General features: G+C 47.9%; 1 long non-coding RNA gene across 1 annotated transcript in view; it reads right to left on the bottom strand.

Annotated features, from left to right (window-relative positions):
• LOC148109728 (uncharacterized) overlaps window positions 1-26,238 on the bottom strand; it is a 48,107-nt gene that overhangs the window by 6,148 nt on the left and 15,721 nt on the right. The window lies entirely within an intron of this gene.

The raw sequence follows: 26,238 nt of genomic DNA, 5'->3' as shown, positions 1-26,238 counted from the left end.
TACATAGCCTCTGTAATGACTTTTTCTTTTTTTAACCATGTCTGATTAAGACACTGTTTAGGTCATGGTGTCTCAAACTGTGGGTCGTGAACCATTAATATGTCGTGAAATCAATTTAGATGGTTCACAACCAGTGTAGTATTTTTAACAAAACAGAATACAGTAGATGAGAAGAGAAAAACTCCAAATGCATCACACATAGTGAGGGTAAGAATTATTTCAGAAAACATGTTTCAGTTATATTTATATTACACACACACACACACACACACACACAGATATGTGTATAATGAAACACAATGAAAAATATAGGGCCATGGCCAAAAAAAGCAGAAGCTATTGCTCTAGGTTTCACCTGATTATATAAATATGTTATAAACAATGTATAAAATATATTCTAAAATAACTTCAAAATTCATATAGAATTCATTCATGTCACTGTAAAGCCACCAAAAATAATACACATCAGAAATAGTACACAACAGTTGTGGCAATCTGGAACATCCCATTTTAAGCTAGGATCCTGACATTCCACTAGACTGCAAGTCTAGAGAAGATCTAGGTTCTAATGTTTTCTCTTTTACTCTCTAGGAAGATGGGAAAGTCTCTCTCCCGAAAGGGGAACCCTCTTACACTACTGGTGGGAATGCAAGTTGGTACAGCCACTCCGGAAAACAGTATGGAGGTTCCTCAAAAAGCTGAAAATAGAGCTACCCTAAGATCCAGCAATTGCACTACTAGGTATTTACCCCAAAGATACAGATGTAGTGATCCAAAGGGGCACCTGCACCCCAATGTTTATAGCAGCAATGTCCACAATAGCCAAACTATGGAAAGAGTTCAGATGTCCATCAACTGATGAATGGATGAAGAAGATGTGGTATATATACAATGGAATATTACTGAGCCATCAAAATAATGAAATCTTTCCCTTTGCAACAACATGGATGGAACTAGAGGGTATTATGCCAAGCGAAATAAGTCAATCAGAGAGAGATAATTATCATATGATCTCACTCAGATGTGGAATTTAAGAAACAAAACAGGATCATAGGGGAAGAGAGGAAAAAATAAAACAAGACAAAACCAGAGAGGGAGACAAATCATAAGAGACTCTTAATCATAGGGAACAAACTGAGGGTTGCTGGAGGGGAGAGGGGTGGAGGATGGGATAACTGAGTGATGGACATTAAGGAGGGCATGTGATGTAATGAGCACTGGGCATTATATAAGACTGATGAACCATAGACCTGTACCTCTGAAACCAATAATACATTATATGTTAATTCAAAAAAAAAAAGAAGCAAATTTAAAAAAAAAAAAAAAAAGGAAAGTCTCCCTTTTCTGGGTCTCAGATTCCTTAACTCTAAAATGATAGATGTGGGTCACGTGCTTCCGAGAAGCCCTCCACAGAAATCATGTTTTCTGAGTCTACGGGAGGCTGTATGCAATGACCAAGAACTTCAAAATCAAATCCTGGCTGCCACTTACCAATGAGTGTCATTGCCAGTTTCTGCAATCAGGAATCAGAAATTATGATGCATCCCCTAGGGGCGGTGGTGAGGACTAGAGTCATTCTCGCAAACTCCTGGCACAGGAGAGATCTCCACAGGAGACGACTACTGTTAGCATGCCCTGCTCTGCCTCTCCGTCTGTATTGATGTCTGAGCACCAACCAGTTCTACCTTGCACCTGTGACTTCCTGAAACGGTCTCTGAGAATCCTGTTCCCAGTGGGGATAACAAGGAGGGTAAGAGAGACCAACAAGGAAGGAAGAAGGAAGGAAAAAGGAAGGGAAGGAGAGAGGATCCTCAGTTGCTGTGCTCCCAGCTACACTTCAAATCTCAGGAGGATGCTCAGAGGAAAAGAGGAGTAGCCAGCACACGGAGGCACCCGCACCCAGCCTAGCAGAGTGGTCAGCCAGCCTCGAACTGCTCCCCAGCCCTGCTGGACAGCTCTGCAGGACGAAGTCAATCCTTACAATGAGCTGAGATTGACCGCACCATAATGTCCACCCAGCGATCCTAGTTCTACCCACTGGAGCCACACAGAGGGTATCACAAGATGGCCCCCGGGATATTGGAGATACGTTTTCTGCCACCCCAGGATTCTCCGGGCTATACCCTCCTGAGATCTCTCACCTGACCCCGGCCTGCCACGGTTTCAGAGGACTTCACCATGAACTGAGCATATCTGAAAGGGTTCTAGATGGGCACAGTCCCTACTGCCGATGCTCACCCTTTCTCAGGTACAAGGTTTGCTATTGGCCTCGACTCCTCCCATCAAGACAGATAAGGTGCTCATTCCACTGAACTTGGTTGGGGGGCAGGTGGGTGGACATTTAGTGATTTTTTTTTCTGAAAAGGAAATTAACATTTATGATTCCTTAAATAAATGCACACCGACTCTCAAGCATACTGCCATTGCGAAGAGCCAGAGGGCATAAGACGAGCTAGCATCATTGCCTGTCCCTAGAAGATGCACAGTGGGAAAGAAAAAAGAAAATGTTCAAACAAATGTTTATAAAAGCCAAACAAATGTGTTGGGCTGTTTCGCTATCACTCACACCCAAGCACTCCTGCTGACGGATGGAGGTTACAGAAACTCCCCCCAGCTGGGGGTCAGTCGTCACTCAAACACCCACTGCCACCAAAGCTGTCTCCATACAGTGAAAAAGACAAATGAGCCTCTGCCCCTACCCACAGGCGATGTCCCCGAGGCACCACCAAATGCAGGTAAGAGAGGCTTTGCATACAGGAAAGTCACAGCAAGGCACAGAGCCTTTGCCGGAGTTCATGTCTCCTGTGATACGCGGCCTGAGAGGAAAGGAGCTCCATCTACATTTTGGTGGCCTAGGCCAGTGGACATTCAATGAGGTGGAGAGAAGATCAGGAGCTGCCAACGGGGCTAAACATTGTTCACTTCCCTGATGCAGAGTCTGCATGGAGTGGGCGGCTCCAAGCCTCCTAGTCTGCAGGGCCTGGTAGGAGCACAAGTACGTGGGAAGCATCAATCCAGTTGAAACAAGGGAACAAGACCCACCCAGGTCTAGACATGCTCTCCACCTGGGGAGCTGCCTCCACGGCCCTGGGCCTCAGCTCCTCTGGAAGGCAGACCACAATTGCAAGAATGCAGGAACAGCTCCTGAAGCCAGATCTACCACCGCCGGGCCCTTCCCTGGGTGGGGTGGACCATCGCATGAGAGGTGGGGAAACAACAGTGCAGTCAGTCCGAGCATCGCTTCCCCTGCAAAGGCAGAGGCGAGAAGAAGGAAACGAACTGGCTGACCTGAGAACAGCCCTGATTCCCAGGCCCCTGTCTGGGAATTTTCTCTTTCCAAATATGAAGGAAATAAAAATAGGTAGGCAGGAAGGCCAAAATATGTTTGCAAAAACCCCAGTCTGGTTTTGAAATGCCTGCTCCCACCATTTCAAGACTAAGAATAATGGAAGAAGTCGGGGCTTCTGGCACGGCCCCAGGGCGTGAGTGCACTTGGATTTGAGAGCGCACTCATGTCTATGCCACACCGAATGCTCTGGAGCTAGTCAGAAGTGTCAAAAGCCTTCGCAGAAATGAATGAGCAGCTGATTAAGACATGTGGCTGCTGACAAGCAGGAATGAGCCCTATAAAACATTTCAAAGTGTCAGTGATGGAAATGTAGTCCATGGCCATCCAGCGGAGAGGGCAGAGCTGCCCGCACACTGTTAAGCTTCGCCAGCGGCCCGGGCCCAGGGCGGGTAGCTTCTACCCAGCTGGGCCTCGGGACAGGACCACCAGGCAACTCAACGACAAACAGGCCAAAATGGATCGTGTTCAGCTTGTCACTTCAACTCAACTACCTTAAACATCTGGGTTTTCCTGTGACATCTTGTTAGGGGCTGCACCTTTGCATGTGACCGTATCTAGAGGTAGAGGTAGCTTTAGATTAAAGAGGTAATTAAGTGTAGACGAGCTCATGAGGGTGGGCCCTAATCCCACATACTGGTGTCCTTTTTAAGAAGAGGAGATCAAGATGCAGACCTGTTCGAAGGAAAGACCACACGAAGAGACAGGAAGGAGATGGCTGCCTGCAGCCAAGGACAGAGGTCCCAGAAGAAACCAACCCTGCTGACACCCTGACCTAGGGCTTCTAGCCTCTGGAATCGTGAGAAAAATAAGTTGCTGTGGTTTAGGCCCCTGGTCTGTGGTTCTTTGTAATGGCAGCCCACACAGACGAATATACATCAGCTCGGCCTTCTCTGTGTGTTTAATAAAAATGCCTGGATGCTTCCATGTGTTATCAGGAAACAGGGGAGGCGAGGGCTTCACACACATGAAGCACAGTGTCACAGACAAAGAAGTGAACTGATGCTCTGGAGCTCAGGAGAACTGAGGAAAGGAACGGACACCCACGTTGGGACAAGCTCTTTCTTTTCATTATTTACACTCATTGTAATCCCGACAACTCTGAGAAGTTGGTATCATTATCCCCATTTCACAGATAGGGAAGGTGGTTCTCAGAGGTGGTAAGTATCTTGACAAGGATGTAGATGTCTGCAACAGCAGAAGGGAGATGAAAATCCAGGTTTGTCTTATTTCAAAGGTTATATTTCTCCCTCCAACCAGAATCAGGGATTTAAGTTCATAAACAATGAAGCTGTCTGCCATCATGCGGCAGGAAGGCCCATAACTGGAGGCATCCAGACAGGGGCTAGGAGATGAGGGATGCGGTGACCGTGATTTCCAATCATGTGTCCCTTCCGACACAACATGATTAGGTCACACTCTCCTCCTCACATTTGCACGTGCACCTGGGGAGGCGATGATCTGAATCCCACAGAGGAGAATTTGAAACTGTACCAAGTGATTACAGTTTGTGATTCCAGGGGTATCCCTGCTGGGAATCCCCATGGAAGGGATTTGGGCTGGGATGCCCCTGAAGACACTTGTAGCCCTGAAAGTCTACAGCCCTTGAACATCTATGGAGCCTCGAAAGGACAGCACTTTGGCATGGTGCCTCCAGAACATTCCCCAGAGCCGAGGTCAGGGTATCCACACCGGATCTTCAATGAGCTCAACTTCTCTTTGCATAAACAGTGATCTGGCTAAAAAGAGCAGTACAGAGTGCCCAGGAATGGCCTTGGCAGGTCAAGATCAAAGCCCCTTGAGGTTGGACTAAAAGTTTGTTGTGTTTGTTCTCACTTGCTTAGATCCAGGGAGGGAAGTGCAAAGAGGTTGGACGGGCAGGTCAGCACCACCCCTCATTCTGTCCCAGATGTGGCAGGACAAGTAGTTCTACCATCACGACCCTGCCAAGGAGCTGATGACAAAGGCCAGGCTGATGGCTCTGGGCCCTGCGGCCCTCCGGTTCCAGCTGGGGTCACTCAGGCCCCCACATAAGCCCAGCCTTGTCCCGAGGCAAAGGAAGGACGGGTGGGAGTCCGGCCAGCAGCACACAGGCTCAGTGCCCAGGCAGCTGGGCCGCCCATCCATCCTGACCTGGGCCCTGTGCTGGTAAATGCCCTTAGCACTGCATTTACCTCCCTTTCCCCTCTCCTCCTTCCCCCTTCCCTCTCCCACTTCCTCCAAGCTCAGCGCCCCTCGAGCCTCCCTGCTCCTCTCTAGAGCTTGCTCCAGGGAAAAGGGACCCAGGTCTGGACCAGCACCCTAGTCAGAGGAAGGTCACTGCTGGTCTCAACTATAGCTCCCAAAGAGAAGCATTTCCTGACCCACCAAGACTGGGTGAGAAGCTATTCTTCTGTGCTCCTTAAGCCTCGAATACCTATGACAGGGTCTTAAAATGATGTTTACTTGCCCTTCTGCATGACTGAAGTATAAGCACCCGGAGGGTAGGAACGCTGCTTTTAACCCCTGTATTCTCTATGCCTGGTATGAGATAAAAACTCAAATGGTATTGGTTGACTAAATGGATGTAGACTGAGGAAAATTTCAAGTGATGCTGAAGGCCTCTCCACCCAAATCAAACTCTCGTTCTCATGCAGTCCCACCTTGGGGCACTCACCCCCCAAAGGCCCCTGGGAAAGCAAAGGGAGATCCTGTAACAGAGAGTGACAGGAAGGAATTCATCCATGGATCCACATGAGGCCGGGGCGTCCAAAGACAAGAGAGAACTCAGCAGCTTTGGGGTCTCCCGCCTGGCAGCGGGAGGTGCAGCTGGCAGGCACCTGATAACAGAGAAGGGTGGGGCATGACAAAGGACAGGGGTAGGGGGGAGTCCACATAAGGCCAAGGGTAGAGGGAAGCCCCAAGGCCAAACCATCCAGCAGTCAAACACCTCAGCCCCCCATCCCTGGCCCCAACCTCCACTCACATGAAGCTCCCAGGAGCACAAATGAATCCTGATCAAGAATGCTAGCAAGCTGCCAGCACCCCTCAGCCAGGACCCACAGCCCTGAAAGGTAGGAAACAGAGAGGTGGGATGACCTTGTCCTGCCCTCTCTCCCCTCAGGGAGCTCCCAATGTAAACTCTACAAGAGTTTAAACTACACGGGGTAATAGGTGAGTTACAGACAGATGGCCCTTGGGGACTCACACAGCCCTGTGGTCTAGAGGCCAAGTGAGGTTTCCTCAGAGAAGGGCTTGGGTCTGGACCATGATGGGTGAGCAGGAGTTGAGGGGAGGAACATCAGGCAAGGTTGTGAAGGTGACAGCTGTAGTGTGCTTGGGGAGCTAGAAGAATGGCAGGGATGTGGGGAGGCGTGGAGAGGCCGACAGCAGGGACCTGGAATGCCCTGAGGTGCCCGGAAGTCCTGCCGGTGCTGAGCTGGTAGCTGGGCTCTGGAACGCTCTTCCTCGACAGGAGCCCAGCAAAGGCTGGTGCCCGCACTCCCCAGTGGCTCCTTGGAGTGCGCCCTGTAAATGCCCGTACTTCCTCCTCCAGAGCTTGCTGTCACCAGTCCCATTTCCCAACCCAACTTCTCATGGTGCCACCCTGAAATGTGATTTAGGCTGGCCTGGCCTGGCTGAAGGCCACCCCACCACAACTCCTCCTCCAGGGCTACTACAGGGGAAAGGAGTCTCTAGGAAGCAGGGCAGGCTGGACCAGTGCAGCGAGGCCAACCACATCAGTAACTTTCTTGACCAAGCAGTTTCTCTAGGAGAGGCACTGTCTGTGGACTGATTTTAAAACACTGTAAAGCAGACCATGGTACGCCCCGGGGCGCCTACATATGGAGCATGCGGGGATAAGATGGCCCTGGTTCCGGTCTCACCTTCTCTCCCAGCAGGCCCAGAGAACTGCAATACTCTCATTGTGCCTTCCTCTCATGAAACCCTACATGCTGTACCTGGAGGGTCTCCAAACCATACGTATGACCATGTCACGGCACTGCTCAAAATTCGTGCTGTCTCCCAGTCCCAGAGGCTTGGCTGGATTTTCAAGATACTTCATTTCTCCCCAACCTATTTCTGCAGCTTCTTCCTGCTCCTCACCAACTCCGACCCCTCTGCCCTGGAGAACCATTGCCTGGGCTTCATCTCAACTTTGAGTTCTGCCCATTTATCAGGGCTCAGCAGCAACCTCTTCTCTCTCTTCCTCCTGGAAGCTTTCTTCACCACGACCCCCAGGAGTATGTGATTCCTTTTTATATCCTTTTGACATTCCTTCTGATCCCTCCTTGCTCACCCAGCCAGTCATGTGTCATCTCTGTCTATGAGGACGTCTTCTCATCTTCCCACTGAGGACACAGACACTTAGAGAGCAAAGCCTAGCTCCTGTCCTGCTGGACATTCTCCGACCCCATGGTGCCCAGCGTCATGCCCTGCCCTCAGCAAGTGTACCTCGGGTGGGCTTTGGGGCCAGGGCCATCATAGGCCCCAGGATATTCTTTTTTTGTAGTTTGGGGGGGGGGGGGGTGGGAGGGGCAGAGGGACAAGGAGAGAGAGAATTCCAAGCAGGCTCCACACCCAGCACAGAGACCAATGCAGGGCTCAATCCCATGACCCCGAGATCACAACCTGAGCCAAAATCAAGAGTCAGATGCTTAACCAACTGAGCCACCCAGGTGCCCCATCATAGGCCCCAGGATATTCTTAAGTAGTGAGCAAGGCCCTCAGGTTATAGTCTCTTGAAGAGAATTCCGCCTCCACCAGAACAATCCTGCTACACTGTGGTGGTTCTGGCCGAGGAAGGCCCTGAAGAGAATATTACTACCTTGGAAAACCCCACTCTGTCTCCAGGATCAGTGACAGCTTGGACATCTGGCAGCAAAAAGGCTACATAATTTGCAGGGCCCAGTGCAAAATGCACATGTGGGCCTCTGTTCAAAAAGCCAGAAAAACATGCTGTAAAAGTACTAAAATACAGAAGTTTCTACGTTCTTCTGCAGTCTCTTTCTTAACCTGTTACAGTAGGATGGTTTTTTTTTTAAATAAACTTTATTTTTCAGAAAAGTCTTTAATTTATAGAAAAACTAGTGAAGACAGTACAGAGATCCCACTTACTCTGCACTCAGTTTCCCCTAGTATTAATATCTTACGTGAGTATGGTACCTTTGTTACCTAGTATTAATACCTAGTATTAATACCTTACGTGAGTATGGTACCTTTGTTACCTAGTATTAATACCTAGTATTAATACCTTACGTGAGTATGGTACCTTTGTTACCTAGTATTAATACCTAGTATTAATACCTTACGTGAGTATGGTACCTTTGTTACCTAGTATTAATACCTAGTATTAATATCTTACGTGAGTATGGTACCTTTGTTACCTAGTATTAATACCTAGTATTAATACCTTACGTGAGTATGGTACCTTTGTTACCTAGTATTAATACCTAGTATTAATACCTTACATGAGTATGGTACCTTTGTTACCTAGTATTAATACCTAGTATTAATACCTCACGTGAGTATGGTACCTTTGTTACAACTAATGAACTAATAGTGATATTTTATTTTAACTAAAGTCCATACTTGATTCAAATTTCCTTAGTTTTTACCTAATGAGTTTTTCTGTGCCAGGATCTCATCCAGGACACCACGTTACCTTGAGTCACTGTGCCTCCTTGGGCAATTCTTGCCGTCGCCGTTACACAGACTTTCCTTGATCAGGATGACCCTGACAATTTTGAAGAATACTGGTCAGGTGTTCTGTAAAATGACCTCTATTGAGATTTGTTTGATGGTTTTTTCATGATTCAACTGGGGTTGTGGGCTATTATTGAAAGACCACAGAAGTAAAGTGTCATTTCCATCACAGCATCTGAAAGCTACTTGCTATGAACCTGACATCACTATTGGTGTTGACCTTGGTCTCCCGGCTGGGGCTGTGCTTGTCATGTTTCTCCACCATGAAGTTACTCTATGCCCCCCCCCCCCACTTCTGCATACTTTACTCTTTGGAAGGAAGCCACTGTGCTCAGCCCATACTTCAGGGATGTGGCTCTGTTCCATCTCTTTGAGGGTTTTCTACATAAATTATTCAGAAATCTTCTGCACAGATTTCATTGTTTGTATCAGTATGAATGCATGGATATTTACTTTCTACTTTAGATAATCATCCAATACTGCTTTATTTCCTTGGCTTCCCCAGTTATGTGGCCTCCCCAAGTCATTGTGTCTGCACCTCAGTTAGTTTCTCATCTGCAAACTGTGGGTTCTCATGCCCGGCCCTCCCACCCCCTGGAGCTGCTGATTTATTGGAAACAAAGTCTCCAAAGTGCTTAGCACCACCTCAGGCGCACAGGAAGTTCTCAGTAAACAGGAGCCGCACTTTCCCCCTGAGGGTCTGATGCTCTGAGACTCTACCCCAAGTTCCCAAGGAAAAAAACAACTTTCTCTAAGCCACAGAGGTCAGCTCGGGCAAGCCTTGTGCCAGAAAAGGTCCCCAGGTAAAAATTCCCTTTGCAACATCAATACTCAATAAAGGTTACTTCCAAATATTCACCTCATAAATGAACTGTCCAAAGGACAGCTAATTGAAGCCACTTAAGTGTGGAGCATTTTTGGCCTGCAGGCCCAGGGGTAGATTCGTGTTGGGTTTCAGCAGCTGACAGACCTCCAACAGGACAGATGCCCAGGCTCAGGGATCCTAACCCACGAAACTGGGTTCCCACATCACACCACCTGTGACCTTGCAGACAAGAGGGTGTTTCTTGGCCTCCACCCTATTGCTTCCTTTTAACTCGTTGGAAAGCCGAGCCCTGAGGACAGTTACTTCCTGTCTGATTCAAGGTCAGGGGTCATCCTGAGACCCATGCACCTGCGCATACTTTCTGAGACTGGGTTTGGCCCAGCACACCAGAAGGGGCACCCAGAGCCTGGCCTTTTCCAGAAGGGGCATGAAGGACACCTTTCCACAGAGGGACAAAGATTTCTCTTACTCACCCCTCTCCCTGCCATATGATGGGGCAGCTCTGGGGTCTGAAAACCCACCTGCTGGCAGGACTGACCAGGACAAAGGAGCCCTGCTGGTGGCTCAGAGCGTCCCGTCATCCTGCCTCAACTGATAGGAGTCTTCACTCAAGTGGGTTCTGCTCCGGAAGTAGGTCCTCTCACAGAGACTCATTCAAAAATTTGCTGTTCCAGCTGGGAACTCTTCCAGCATCACTGACCTCCATTGGTTCACCATGCTTTTACTAAGCATCTATTATGTGCTAGATCTTGAGCTGGGTGCTGGATTCTGAGTGTGGACAGATGAGAAAGACATGCTCTTGGGAAGCACCAAATCTTTTGGTTTATGGGTAGTAGGTAGCCATAGCTGACGTTTTATTTTGAGTACTTATTATGTAACAGAAACCACATAAGAACTTAATATGTAATTAACAGGTAATCAATCTTTACTATCAAACCATGAAATCATTACTTTTACTATGTCCATTTTATAGTTGAGGAAACCGAGGCATGGACCAGTTAAGAAGCTTGTCTTGTGTCACAGAGTGTACTAGTTGGGCTCTGAGCCACAGATGCCAAGACGAGATGATGTGAGACTTCCTGGGATAATGCCTGTGAAAGATAAGTGGGGGTGGGAGGGGCAGGGGTAGCAGGGGAGCCTCAGGTGTGACCCCTGTAAAGACTGACAGGTACCTCCAGTGCAAAGACTGCCCTTGGGTGGGGTGGGGGGTCCCAGGGCCCCTGCCCAGGGTCCCTGAGCAGAAATGTCCAGGCCCCAAGATACCTGCAGCGCTCAGCCACTGGCTGAAAGAAGCCCAGGTTGAGAGCAATCTTGGCTCAAACACTGTGAAGGATCCCACAGGTTCCACAGCTGGAGGCTGTCAGCTAACCACCCTCCCCGCTGCTGTTCTACAAGTTCTTCCTCGCAGGAGGCCCCAGCAGCCCACCTCCACGGCTGCTGTGTACACCAAGAGCCATGGCTCAAACAGGTCTTTCGTCTGTTATGCTAGACTGACAAACTTGTACATGATTTATTTAGTCTCTGAATGCTCTCTGCAAAACTTATCAGTCAGTCAGTCAACAAGCTTCATGAAGCCCTACCACGTGTCCATCCTCACGGGGTATAAAGAGAAAGCCTGGCCCCTGCCTAAAGGAGGTCCTATGCTGGCGAGGAACACAAGACTGACAGAAGCATGTCCTGAGATGAGCCAAACACAGTCCCTGCCTTCAGAGAAGTCACCTTCTCATAAGAACCAACAACCAATGACAAAAGACTGAAATAATATGCGATAAGGAAAGCAGTCCTGGCAGTGTTATGGAAGGCTTCCTGGAGGAAGGGGCTTCTTCATGGAGACCTGGGAAGTGAATAGGCGTTGGTAGATGAAGATGAGTAAATGTGGAAGAGGTGTGTTTCCTGTAGAGGGGCAAAGGATGGGGAGGGAGGGAGGGAGAGGAAAGAGACCAGAAGTGATAGCACTTCCAGCAGAAGAAAGGAACAGCCTTGGCAAAGGCCCAAGAGAAGTTGCAGTATATTCATGGAGCCACCAGTTCTTCTGGAAGGCTGCAGGTGAGGAAGGCAGCCAGGAAAAGTGAAGCCAGATAGTGTGCAGCCTTGCCTGCCCACCAATCCATGTGTTCTGGGGACAGCAGAAGCCAATACTGCATGAGGCCTAGATTACATGGGGCAGGTGCTAACTGCAGTGAGAGTAACCAGTAAGAGCAGGGCAACCAGTGAGAGCAGGGCAGCTCAGGAGGGTTCTGCGGGGTCAGAGTCCTGACAGATCATCAGCAAAAATGACTCCAGTCATGAGGACTGATGGAGTCCCCAGAAGGTTCACACAGCTATACTCCTCCAGAGGAAGACTTCAGCTTAATCAGAAGATGACTTAATCAGAAGATGACTTAATCAGAAGGAAACTGAGAACTGGTGATTCTAGTCCTTCACCTCCACCTTCCAAAGGAAAGTTTCTGAGAAATATTAGATCTTTCTGGCAATGCTGTCTATATACTGTTAGCCAAAATGTCCCACTAACTCTGCTCTTCGCCTCAAAATTCAACCACCTGCCTAATGCCTACTTTGACTTCCCTAAATAACCACACACACACAGGGGAGCTTCCTTGCCCTAAACTGTTGTCCTGAAAAAGTAACTCAACTGTTGAGGTAGTCATGGCCCAAGTTCATCTCAAGATTGTGGACAGCTGAAATTCCCCCTCCAATCTCCACATCAACCTTCTCATGATTATCGTTATGTAGAGTAAAACTCCAAACTCTGTGACATGAAACAATCATCATTTATCATCAACATCATCATCCTCATCATCATCTTTCAGTTTGGGAGGCTGGCAGCCTGGATGAGGTGGGTCTCTCCGAGAATCTCTCATGTACTTGAAGGCAGATAGGCCTGGAGCTGGAGACCAAAGACTTCCTCACTCAGACATCTGGTGACTGATGCCAGGGCTACTGACCAAAGCACCTACATGCAACCTCTCCACATGGCCTGAGCTTCCCCACAGCAAGTGTCCTAACAGAGGAAGGACCAGTGGAAGCTGGCTTTATCAACTTTTATGAAAGCTTTGAAAGTCCGTAGCACTTTGCCTCCACACTCAACCCGTTGGGAGCAGTTGCAAAGGCCCACCCAGGTTCCAAGAGCAGGGGACAAAGATTCCACCTCTTAAGGGTAGGCTGTCAGGCCACATTACAAACAGAACATGCAGGAAGGGCAATATCGTCATGTGGATCTTTGAAAACACACTCTAGCACAGCCACAACAACTCTGCCACAATTCACATCCCTCCAATGTGCAAAAAGCCCCCACGCTCTCCGCAAGGTCCCCAGCTTGACATCTGGGGTCTCTCCATCTAAATCAGATCCAGATACCACTGAGGGCCCCTACGTGTGTTTCCTCTTCCACACTGCCGCGATCTAAAGGCCTGTGAACAGAAGTGCCACATTACCCGTCCCCTACACACCCAACATACAATGGTGGGATGGGTACAAGACAACTGCCATACACAATTCTGTTTGAAAAGGAAGAAAACAGGAGTCACCCAGCACTAACTGAATTGGAGCAATTTCTCAGCGGTTTTCCAACATGTACAATTGATCTGAAATGCAAAAATTCACATTTATTCTTTAAAATGTTTACTTTCTCATTCTAACCTACAGTGAGTACTTGGCCATGGGGAATGGTAAATGGAAGGAAAGACGAGCCCAAAGGAGGAGTGGCAGAGGAAGTGGAGTATTGTTGGGCCTCCCATTGTGGGTGCTCTGACCCACGTGGTCCTGGGCACATGTGTGGTCATGGTCCTCACCACCACGCCCTCGTGGCCCAGCCCACATGCCAGGGGATCCACATGGTCACATGCCCACATGGCACCTGTCTTACACCTTCATAAAGTCCCTTTGATCCAATGTTGGTGTCAAGCCAGGAGGACATGCATCTGAGGCTGTCAGCAGTCATCTTCTCCAGCCTGAAGACAGAGCGGTCTATAGAACAAGCCAGTGGCAGGGCAAGCAGGGGAAGGGGCAGCACAGCCAAAACTTGAGTGAACAAAGCCCCAATGATGCCATTTGAGCCATACCTCTACTGGAAGACCTTAAGCTAATAATAAATCCCCTACTTTGCTTAAGATATTTTGGGTTGGATTCTTTTAAACCTTCATCTGAAAGTATCCTAGTACAGTCCCACTTTTTTCCCCAAGCTCTTTGCTTTCATCTAAGGTCTGGCCTCCCATGGGCCCACTTTACCTTTCTATAAGAAGGCCCCATGAAGTCCTTCTTGTCCTGGGATAACCCCATGTGGAGAAGGAAATCTGCTCTCTTCCTTCCATGTCCTCCAGTCCCTCAAAGAGCTGGAAAGTAACCATAACTCACGCACGGCAGCTATCTCTACTCAAACTTAAGCCTGCCCCCCACAACCTTGACCATGACAGGGAACAATCCCCAAGAGTATACACACTGCAAAGGGGCGTGCCGAGATGGCCTCATGAGATAGCACGAGTAAGCACCCCCTGCCCTGGACACTGCCTGAGCCAGGACCAGCCACGCTCCCAGGGTCCTGCCTGTCGGCTTCTTTCCTCTACAACTTGGAAGCTGCTGGTATCAACATGTCAGCAGGAAATGGCTCCTTAATCACTGCAAACTCCCTCCTGACTGTAAAGATTAGGTCAACTTTCAGCTGTAGGGCCTCCTCTTCCAGGATAACAGGGATTGCATCTGACAGCGAATAGCAATGCTTAGCACCAGCCCACACTCACAGTCTGGTCGGATTACATACATTCGACACCTGTGTAGAAGGCAAGGACTTGGACAACAGGGGTTGAGAAACGAAGACTTTTGGCACAACAGGCTGTTGGGGGGTGGGGGAGAAGGAAGGTCAAAGGTACAGGATGCAGCAGGAAAGCCTGAGTTGTAAGTAGCTGCTATCTACAAGTGAGCAATCTGGGGACTTGCTAGCTGATGCCCGCCAAACCCCATGGCTCTCCCAGTCTGCACTTTGAACCCGGAGCAACCTACCAAGAGGCAGGACCCAGGGGAGGGGCATGATATGTTTCAACCTTCTTTCAATCTCTAAACATATGTCATTCATTTGCCTGGACACTTCCATGGGCTACAGGCTACAGCACAGCTGGGATTCACTACAGCCATACCACCTCCCAGCACAGAGCTGTAACTCCATCCCTGCCCTTCTACCCAAAAAGGCTACTGTACACTTCAATGTATTAACTACCATTATTAACAAGCCACCAGTCGATCCAGATCCGGATGCCGAATATGGCGGACGTCACCACCTGAGCCGCTGCCTCACCCAGTTCGGCCCATGCCACACATTTATTGCAGCCCCGGGGACCTCCTCTCTGGTGTGGACTTCAGGGTCTCTCTAACTTCACCCCACTGATGGTAAGTCTTCAGCGTTTGAGAGTGAACTTGAAAAACAGCAGAGGGGTGCCGGGGTGGCTCAGTCGTTAAGCGTCTGCCTTCGGCCCAGGGCGTGATCCCAGGGTTCTGGGATCGAGCCCTCCATCGGGCTCCCTGCTCTGCTGGGAGCCTGCTTCTTCCTCTCCCGCTCCTCCTGCTTGTGTTCCCTCTCTCGCTGGCTGTCTCTCTCTCTGTCAAATAAATAAAAATCTTTGGGGAAAAAAACAAACAGCGGAGGCTCCTATATTGGAAAGCCTACTTCTAGACGAGATGGGGTCAGCTACCATCCCTATCTTCTTTTGACTGATTCATCTATTTTCTGAGTAGCTACTATGCAGCAGACACTCTTCTAGTAGGGAACAGAACAAAGATCCCCCCCCAGGGGGCTTACATTCCAGCAAAAAGAGAAAGGTATTTAAAAATAAGCCTAATAAATATGTTGTAGAATTTATGTTATATGTTGCGAGGTAACAGTGGCATGGAAAAAGAAAAAAGAGCAGGGTAAGGGGAGGTTAGGTGTGCTATGGGGGGGGGGCATTTGCAGAAGTAAAAAGGGGTCAGAGTATGCCTCATTGAAAAGGTAAGATTTGAACAAACACTCAAAGAAAGTGAGGAGTTAGCCATGGGAAGAGAGAGAGCACAGTGTTCCAGGCAAAGGGAACCGCCAGAGCCAAGGCCCTGAGGCAGAACATGTGTGGCACCCATAAGGAGTAGCGGCAGGGATCACTGGGACAGGCACAGAGTGAGCAGGGGAGAAGTCAGCAGAGAGGAGGCTAGAGAGAAGCAAACTGTTCCAACCAGAGAAAACCAGATCCCCTACAGCCAGAGACGCAGCCAGACCCCCACTCCACCAGGTCAGGCTGAACACAGGCCCCTCACTTAGAGCCCCAGGTACTTCCCCTACAGATTCAAGGCAGACAGGCTTTCTGCCTCCAGTAGCCCTTCTCCCACCTCCGGTCCCCACCCCTCAGCCAGCAGACCCAGGACTCGGCCACCACACAGCAGAACAGGCTGCTCTCCCTGGTCCCCAGAGGAAGACATCCCGCCTCACCAGTGCCCCTGTCCCACTGGCAGGAGGGCTGACAACCATGAAGAACTGAATTATAAGACTCACCAATAATCAGGGGGCCTCTCTTTTCCTTCACCCCAGGCCCAGAAACCTCAGATTACAGATCCAAGCTCCTGGGATCTCCCAATCAAAAGCTGGCGCCCACAAGGCAAGGGCAAGCCAGGCCCGGGACATGGAGTTCTCACCTCCCACACAGCCAGGGCCCAGCGGCCATCTGGCCAGGCTCCGCGTGGCCAATCAGACAGCAGGCAGGCTGACATGGGGACTGCCAGGGCATCGGGGCTGCAGGAGGCATCTGAGGCAATGCTCCCCAGCTGCTCAGGCGTAACTGAATCAGGCCTTCACGAGTAGGGGAAAGGGCCCATTACCGAGCCCCAGACGTGCCAAGAGCTCCTTGGATCCACTCTTCCTCCCAGGCCTCACCCTCAACTTGGGCTCAGCCTGTTAGAGCTAAATGGCTCTATTTACTGCTATCCAAGTTTTTTTGCTTGGCAGGGCAGAGAATTGGGGACTTAGAACTCTGATCGCCAAGAGCACCAGGAGCGCAGCTGTGAGTCCTAAGGGTAAAATCATGGAGTCTGCTCCCAGTGGAAGAAGGTTGGTGGGAAGGCAGCTGCAAGTAGACAGACTAGTCTGGGGCCTCCAGCATCGCTGAAGCAGGAAAACAGGTGCAAGGACCTGACCCTGGTTGAGAAGGATCAAGAGTTTGGTTTGGGACATGTCTGAAGTTTAGACCAGAAGTCAGGAAAGAGGTCAGGGTGGAAATACATATTTGGAGAATGTCTGCAAAGAATGCTGTAGTAAAAGGACTGGAGTAGATGAAGGAGGAAAAAAATCTACAGGGCATACTGGAGCATATCAGAGAATGATGCATTGAAGAGTTGAGAGCTGAGACAAGGCCAAGGAGCCAGGAGAGGAGGAAAAGAAGGCATCCGGAGAGGTAGGAAGAGTCAGGGTAGCAATGAAGTAGGGCAGTCATGACTGTTTTCATCAAATAGTCCTGCCTCCCCTTCCAGAAGCATGGTGGAACTGGGTTCCTGACTCCCTTTTGTAGGAAGTAGAAACGTATGACTTTTTTGGTCAATGAGTTTTAAGTGAAAGTGATATGTCACTTTCAGCCAGGCATTCAAAGCTGCTGTGATACACTGGGAAGCTCCCTTTCCTCTGCTACGGTGACCAGATATGTTCCAGCAGAGGCTGCTCTGTGGGTCCAGGAGTGAAGAGGGAATGGAGCAGAACCAGAGCTCATCGAGAGTGAGAAATCAACCTCTTTCCCTTAAGCCACTGGGATCATTTGTAACCACGGCATAGCCTAGCCTCTCCTGATACACCAAGGGAGGAGTTTCTAGAGGCATGATGGTGGCCAGCCGTGCTGAAGGGTGCAGGGAAGATGGCGACTAGGCAATGCTGTTGAGTCTGGCAAACAAGCAACATCGGTGACCCTCAAGCTTGGGTTGAGGGCGCAAGAACTAGATTACACGGCATGAAGGAAGGAAGGCAGAAAATGCAGACATTCTTTTAAACATTTTGGGAATTGTCAGAAAAGAAATGGGGTAGCACTAGAGCCAGCCGGTAGGGGAAAGGCTTAAGCTTTTATTCCTAAGAGAAGCCAGTGGAGAGACAAAGGGATAATACGTATGATGGTCTGATTTGCCCGGGCTCACTAACTGTCTGTCTCATTGGGAAGGAAGAGAAGAGAGAAACTAGATACCCTGCCCCTGCATTGTTTCCCTTCCCTTGTTGCATGTCAGCAAGCATCAAGGGGACTGAGCTGAAATTAGCAGGAAGTGGAGGAGCACAGAACGAGAGAAAGATCCCAGTAGTAGGGGATGGAGGGGCTGAGGGGAGGGTAACGGATGGGAAAATGAGCAATCTAGAGCAAACAGGGATGTTCAGGAACCCCTGAGGCTTGACTTCCACGAGCATGAGTTTCCACATCCATAAAATGGGGCTCTTAGAGCACAGCGAGATGGGGAAGATAAGAGAGGATGGTACATGCATGTCAACATGTTACAAGCTGTAAAGACCCATGCACATGTGATAGAATCGTGGCTGGTCACCACATAACCTGTTTGTGGTAACTTTACCCAGAGAATCCATCACCTTTGGTTGCTGCCAATGAAACTCCCCAATCAGCCACCACAGCTTACCAACAGGATAACCTCAGGTCTACACTGGCTGTATGCAGAATTCTCACACAGTCCAGAGTAGACAGAGGTGGGAGACATGAGTCCCACCTACAGCCTCACTGGATGACCCTGAGCTACTCAGCTCTCCTTTCTAAGACCCAATTTCTGATACAACAAATGGGGGAATGGGACCAGACAAGCTCTGAGAGAACTCCAGCTCTGACGTTTTGAGATGTGGGGAGATTCAATTAGCCCTCCAGGTTCCTACATAAATAAAACATAAAATTATTTAGAATCAATTAAACCTGAAACAGTTACTGTATTATTAGGTAGACACACAGACACCAAAAAAATAACAAAAAACCAGTAACTGTCAAACACTATTTTGGATCTTCAACCCCTCTGACTCAGTTCTCAGCCCAACAACACACACACTTTGGCCACGGAAGGCTCCTGCTGGGTCAGCCTGCCAGCGCTGTACCCTCTCACCAGCCAGCTCAGAGCGCCCCTGCCCCATATCTGCCTCTAAACCACAAGGGCTCCAGCTGTCAGATGTCTTCAATGGGCCGCACGCACATGTCCAAGCCTGCCTGTATACAGCAACCCACCCCGTAAGGGGGAAGGAGTGCCACTGAACAAAACATGTAAAATTAGCACCTGGGTCTGTGCTCACCCTGAACTTCATCATTGTTGCTGAAGACACCTGCTAAGATCCAAGGACAGAAATCCTAAACTCTGACCTGCTTCAGCCCTCAGTCAGTCCCTGCTAATCCCCCCAGTGGAATATCAATTCTGAGATGTCCGGGGGAAGCTGACACCCAGGAAAACTTCCCCAGTCTCTCCCATTAGTACATAAGCCAATCAATATCTTTCTCTCTCTCTCTTTCACTCTCTCTCTCTCATCCCCACATAAACTTACTTCAGCAATGGCTACCAGGAAGTGCTGACCATGGTTCTTGGAGCTGAACCCCTGCCTGGGTCTGATTATGCCTCTTCTCTCAATGCCCTAAACAGGGTCTGACGAGCTTAAAGACTGGGTCATCAATCGGCCCATGCCCATGACAGTGGAACTAATTCACACCGAAGGCAGCACCCAGGCCCCACAGCCTGTCATGGGCCCGCTCGGCTTCACGGCCTGCTGAAGGCAGCACATGGCTCTTCTCGGGCAGCTGTCTGACCCACTCATTTCTGCATCCAGCTCCAGTTGACCATGGTCTTCTGGGAGCAGCAAAATGCTAGGCCACATCCACCCCACCACCCCACACACCTGCCCCCCTCCCCTGCAGCTGGCAGCCCTGTGACCCCAATGGTGTTGAAGTGAACCTCTCTTAATCCTTGAGCGGGATGAGCGAGGCCTGGGGATAGACAGGAGACCTGAAAAAGTCACTAGCTTTAAGAGGCAGCTCTGTCTGTCCTAAGGAGTTTGTTCCCCACCAGCTCACCTAGAAACCTAGGACAAAGTCACCCCACCTGCATTTGCTGAGAAGATGCAGGGGGCTGTTGGGACACAGGAGCTCTGCAGACCCATCTCTGAGTTGTCAGCTTCGAGCTCCACATTCCACAGCACGAGAACACTGCACGATCTGAACTAAGGGCACAGAGCTACCCTGCTGCGTCCCACACATCCTGCCTTAGCCAGGACTCCCTCTGCTTGTGACACTTGTACTCCGGTTGTGGCAATGCAGACACCACGGACCAGAGGTCAGACGGAGTCCGAGTTCTCATCCGACTTTGTTCACAACCAAATGCATAACCTCAATGTAGACCTAAATGTTTGTTTCTCTGAACATCAGTTTCCTGCCCTCTAAGATGAGATGTTTGGACTGGACCATCTCTACAGTCCTGGCTCTCCTATGGGCACTTCCCTGCATAAACTTACTTCCAAAGCCTCATTTTACAGACAGGCCTAGGGCGAAGACTGCAAAGGCAAGGGGACTTCAGAAGAGTTACGGAAGCTCCTGACCCCTCACCAGGGTCCCAGAAATTCCACTCAAGAGAGATTCAGGTCCCAGGGCAGGGCGTTCACCCGGACCCTGCCTTTAAAGTCACTTCCACCAGCAAGGGAAATACCTGAGCAACTTTTACTCACTCACCTTTCTGCCTGTTACTGGAGAAGGCTAAGTCCCTTTGTTCCACAATTTATGGCCTCCCAAATAGTCCTCATTTTACTTTTTCATCCTTACATCTCCGTCCTGCCTGGGTGCATCTTCAGCCTCAGACTCACGGGCAGATTCACTCCTCCATCAGTCTACCTGCCGTCATCCCACCTTCTCCTTGCACATAGAGATCAGTACATCTAATATAGGCATTAAAGAAGGTCCCAAGGACCCCCATATGGCATTTCAAAGCCCAGTTCAAGCTGCTACTTGCTACCAATTCCTGAAGTGGATAAAACATTTCTTCAAATCGGACTTTTCACTACCTAACACTGGCCCTCTCCTTCTTAGAGTTACTGGCTGAACTGAGTCCTGTGTCCTCCCCCGCCTCCCCCACCTGCCGCCTCTCCCCAGAATTCACACATTGAAGGGCTAACCTACAGTACCCAATGGTGTGACTGTATGTGAAGAGAGGGTCTTCAGAGGGGACATTAAGTGAAAAGGAGGTCATATGGGTGAGCCCTAATCCATCCGACTGGCATTCTTACAAAAGAGGAAATTTGGACACAGGCATGCAGGCACACAGGAAAGACCATGTGAGGACACAGTGAGAGGACAGCCATCCACAAGCTGAGGACAATGGCCTCAGAATAATGCCAACCCTGCTGGCACCTTGGACTTCTGGCCCCCAGAACCGTAAGTAAATACATTTCTGTTGCTTAAACCACCCTGTGGTGGGTGCTGTGACGATGGTCCCAGCAAACTATTACACCTAATGTTTGTTCCTTCACCCAAATAGTCCAAACATGTCACTGATTCTCAGAGTAAAAAGAGCCTCGGATTGTTAAGTCTGATACCCCTATTTTTCAGATGGGCACACTGAGGCCCAGTGAAAGGAAGGGACTGACAAAAGTCGTACAGGACGCAGGGAGCTGAGCTTCTCCCCAGAGCGGTTCTGGTCATAAAGCACTGAGCCCTAGAGCCAGGTGTGGCTGCACTGAGCTGCCTGCATTGAGCAAACACAAAGACAGTCCCCCACAGAACTCTTCCCCCCACACCGCAAGGCTGGATATAAATGGCAGGACACACAGGCCCTGACTGCCTGGCTCTGTCCAGAGACCTCAGTAAACCCTGGATGTGCCCAGGGGAACCGCTGAGACTACAGAATGGGGATTCCTGGGCTGGCACCGGAAATCAGCTTAATATAATCCAATGCCATTTGAGGGAGTGTGAAAAAAAGCTAACAGCAGAATGAAGAGAGCCATCGTGTTCCAGACCTGCTCCTGAGCTCGACAATCTCTTTCTGAAAGCCAGGCTGTCTTCAGAAGCAGAAAGCCTTGATTCAACTCTTCCTCATCATCTCAATATTTACTAAGTATATTTGTTGCATGAGCGCGATTGGAAGTTCTGCATAAATTCGATGCCCTGAAAGGTTAAGGAAAGAAGAGACTCCTTTGGACTAGGATGATCAACAAGCAGTTTTCTGGAGAGGCTGGAACTTGAACTAGCCCTTAGAGGACAGGTGGGGCAGTTCTCAGAATGGAGAATAGCAGTCATTCTAGAAACGGGTTTACTTCTGGTCTCTGGACTGAATGAGCTGCCCAAACTCAGGCCGGTTAGGCCCTTTGTCCACAGTAGTGAACAGTAACAAATGTCTGTCTAGGGAAGAGTGGGTCAAAAGAGAAGACAAAGTCCTCATTGCAATGAGTTCCTTATGCAAATGAGAACACCAAGCCCCCTTTTTGAGATCAAGCCCATTGGCCATGGTAGCTCTTCTCAGCAGTGGCTTGTGGTCTGAACACAATTACTGGATTATTTGAAATTATTCACCATCTTCCAGGATCCCCCAATGTTTATGGCCAGCATTTTATGAATAAATAGGGGAAGAAGTACCTCCAGGCTCCCCTTCTGGAAGAAAAGACCCCTACAATGAGACACTTATGACATCACAGTAACACCACTCAGCTGCCTGAACTTGGCCTTAATTGTGTTTTCTGTGGGTTCCCAGCAACCAGAGATGTCCCCGTGAAGGTCAGATCACTGGCCCCATAGCTCACCTCTCCCCCAGCCAGTTCATGAGCAAAACTTCCAAGTCAGCCATCTTTCTGCAGCCTTTCTAGCTCTAGGACACCTTCATCTCCCATCTCTCCAAGTTGAAGAGGTATAAACTGTTATTTAAATGATGAAGATCCATTTTGGAGGAGTTGACCGTAAACGAGAAGTGTTTGTCTTCCAAACACTACTGGTTTACTCTCATAATCTGCAACACTTGCCTCTCTTGTATATAAACTTTTACAATGGATTGAAACATTTTTAATGTTCTTAATCAAGCTTTGTTTTCTTAAGGATAAACAATAACTGATTTTATAAATATATTATCATTCTCCTTTGCTGTGAAAGCAGCAGCACTCCTGCTGTGGTGTTCATCACGTAGCTAAGTGACTAGTGGCAGGACTGGGTCTGTGCCGGGACAAAGCCTCCCCTAGGTGTAAGAGGCTATTCTTACCTATAGGGAGAGGGGTGCTCTCACACCAAACACCAGACAGGAAGGAAGGAAGGAAGGAAGGAAGGAAGGAAGGAAGGAAGGAAGGAAGGAAGGAAGGAAGGAAGGAAGGAAGGAAGGAAGGCGGGCCAAGGAGAGGATCAGAGTGCTTCTGGCACATGCGGCTTTGGCCACAAGAATGTTAAGGTGTCTAGGAGGGAATTCTAGTATTAAAGTGGAATCTTCTCTTTGGGAGTCCATATAGGACTAGAAATTAAAAAATTAAGGCAGTGTCTGAAAAACTGCCAGCCTTTTAGGGTGAGAAGCTAGAGGCTGGAGCTCAGAAGCTATGAACTTGGAGAATACGTTGTGGTTAGCCATGGCTTCTTGAATTCTCTGTGCTGCTTTTCCCCATCCATCCCCTTTAGTAATCAGTTACTGTCTTTTGAAATGTCCGGTTTGCCTCAGCTGCTCCAAGGAAAATCAGGGTAAACTTAATCAAGGCTCATCCCATGACCAGAGTGCTAAGGAGGAACAGCTATGTTTATTACTATGAACATCTTGATGAAATACACAATTTTCTAGGATGATAAAAGTTACCAAAACCGACTTAAGAAGAGTAGCCTCTGGATACACCATTAAACACAAAATAAACTGGAAAAAAAATGTGAAGGAATTATCTCTACAAAAGGCTATGAGCTAAGACAGTTTCATGGATGAGTTCCTTCTGATTATTCTACAGCAGAGAAAAAGATGGAAAGCATCCCAATTCTTTTTACAAGACTAATGTAATCTAAGGAGAAACCTGGCCAAGCAAATATACAAATACATACATAACATTATATATGTAATACTGTATATGTGTATACACACACACACACACACACACACACACACACACACGTATATAAAGATCAATCTTACCTACGAATGTAGATGCTAAAATCTCAAAAAAAAACAATAAATCAAATCCAGGAGATATTAAAAGAATAACTCAATATGACTAATACTGTATTTATCCCTGGAATGTAATGATGATTTAGGATTTGGAATCCTACACGCGTCTACATCAATATATCACAGGAAAAAAAAAAAAGCCATAAGAAATTCTAAGGATAGGGGCGCCTGAGTAGTGCAGTCGTTAAGCATCTGCCTTCGGCTCAGGATGTGATCCCGGCATTCTGGGATCAAGCCCCGCATCAGGCTCCTCCGCTGGGAGCCTGCTTCTTCCTCTCCCACTCCCCCTGCTTGTGTTCCCTCTCTTGCTGGCTGTCTCTCTCTCTGTCAAATAAATAAAATCTTAAAAAAAAAAAAAAAGAAAAGAAATTCTAAGGATATATTTTTTTATACATTTTGTGAATTAAAAAAGAAAAAAAAAAAACCTTAGCAGTTGCAAGGCTGTAATCAACTTCCTACTCAAGAGGCTCATGTCCACTAAAATTAGAAACAAGGTAAGTATGACATCTGTCACTATCATGACTATACATTTTCTATTTCTAGCCAATAACATGAAACATAAATATTTCTTTTTAAATCCAGGAGATCAAATTACCATAATTGGCAGAAGATACTATATTCTACAAAAAAATAAATAAATCCCGGAGAAAAACTACCAAAACTAATAATAGTTTAGCAAGGTGAGCAATTAGAAGTTAAAAATACACAAATCAGGGGCTCCTGGGTGGCTCAGTTGGTTAAGCATCGGCCTTCGGCTCAGGTCATGATCCCAGGGTCCCGGGATCAAGCCCCACATTGGGCTCCTTGCTCAGGCGGGAGCCTGCTTCTCCTTCTCCCTCTGCCCCTCCCCTTGCTTGTGCTCTTTCTCTCTCTCTCACTCTCTCACTCGCTCTCTCCCAAATAAATAAATATTTAAAAAATAAAATAAAATAAAAATACACAAATCTATCAGTTACCTACATACCAGAACGAGCTAGTGAATAATAATAATAAATACACTGGTGGAAAAAAAACTCCATTTAAATGAGCAGTGAAGTAATTATAATAAACCTAAAAATAATCTCAACGAGAAACACGCAAGATCTATTAAAAACATTTTTAAAAACTTTACTGTGAGACATAAAAGCAGACTTGAAGAAATACCATGTTTCCGGGGGCAAACTAAATTTTTTCCAATTTTTTCCCAAATCCTTTTTTTAAAAGAAGCGTATGGGTGACAGGAGGGAAAACCGAGGCCGGCACGACAGCTCTAACAGGCACTGCTCATCCTTGAGATGGCCGTCTTAGAGAGCGCTCGGCAGAACGGTCCCCAGCAACCACGTCCATGTGTGACCATGTCATGTCCCAGAGACGGGAAAAATGTGTAAGCTTTGGGAACATGACCAAACACAAAACATGATGATAATGCTTGAAATCAGCTTTAGAAATTGTGCAATTTAAGTTCTCTTTGTTCTGTGACTCCAAAAGTCTCTAAGGATTCATTCAGGTAAGGGAGCAAACGAAGAAGACTGCGAGGGCCATCTCATGGAGAAAGCGACCAACACAGTGACCTAGAGATACCTTCGTCACAACCCTTCCCAACCATGGAAAGCCTATGGGGTCGGTGGTGGCACAGAGCCACAATGATAAAAGGGAGCTACTGAGGGGAGATAGGATACATTAATTAATCTTTAGGGAATGTGGCTTGCATTAGAGGGGGAGAGGAAATTCTCCACTCAGTTTTATGTGGAAATAATTCCAGATGAATAAAGAGTTTATCTGGAATTAATGTAAAAAAATAAATACAAGAAGATATAGGGGAGAGAAAAAGAGAGAGGTCATAGAAAGCACTGGAACTCCAGAGAACAGGGATTTTTGCCTGCTTTGTTTACTGCTGTATTTCTAGTGTCTGGAGTAGCTCCTGCCACAAAGTAAGTGCTCAATAAATTTATTGAAAGGATGAATGAACGAATGAATGAATGAATGAATCTTTTCCTTTATCAATTTTCTGGTTATATCTTTGTCACACTTTCTACTAGGTTTTTTTTTTCCTTATAACTTTTTAAATCTCTTTTCACTTCTTTGCATATTGAAGATAATAACTGTACACATTATATTTACTGCAAATAATTTCCCAAATTTGTCTTTTGCCTTTTCATTTATTTGAAGTATTTATTTACAAAAAACACCACAACCTATTTATTTGAGGTCAGTCAATTCACTTTTATAACTTCTGATTATTATCTACAGAAAGTCGCTCCCAATTCCAAAT

This window comes from Ursus americanus, chromosome 7, assembly GCF_024610735.1.
Source record: "Ursus americanus isolate L20-20 chromosome 7, mUrsAme1.1.p, whole genome shotgun sequence".
In the NCBI taxonomy this organism is placed as follows: domain Eukaryota; kingdom Metazoa; phylum Chordata; class Mammalia; order Carnivora; family Ursidae; genus Ursus; species Ursus americanus.
Note: the sequence above shows the minus strand (reverse complement) of the source record. Positions and strands in the feature narration are given on the sequence as shown.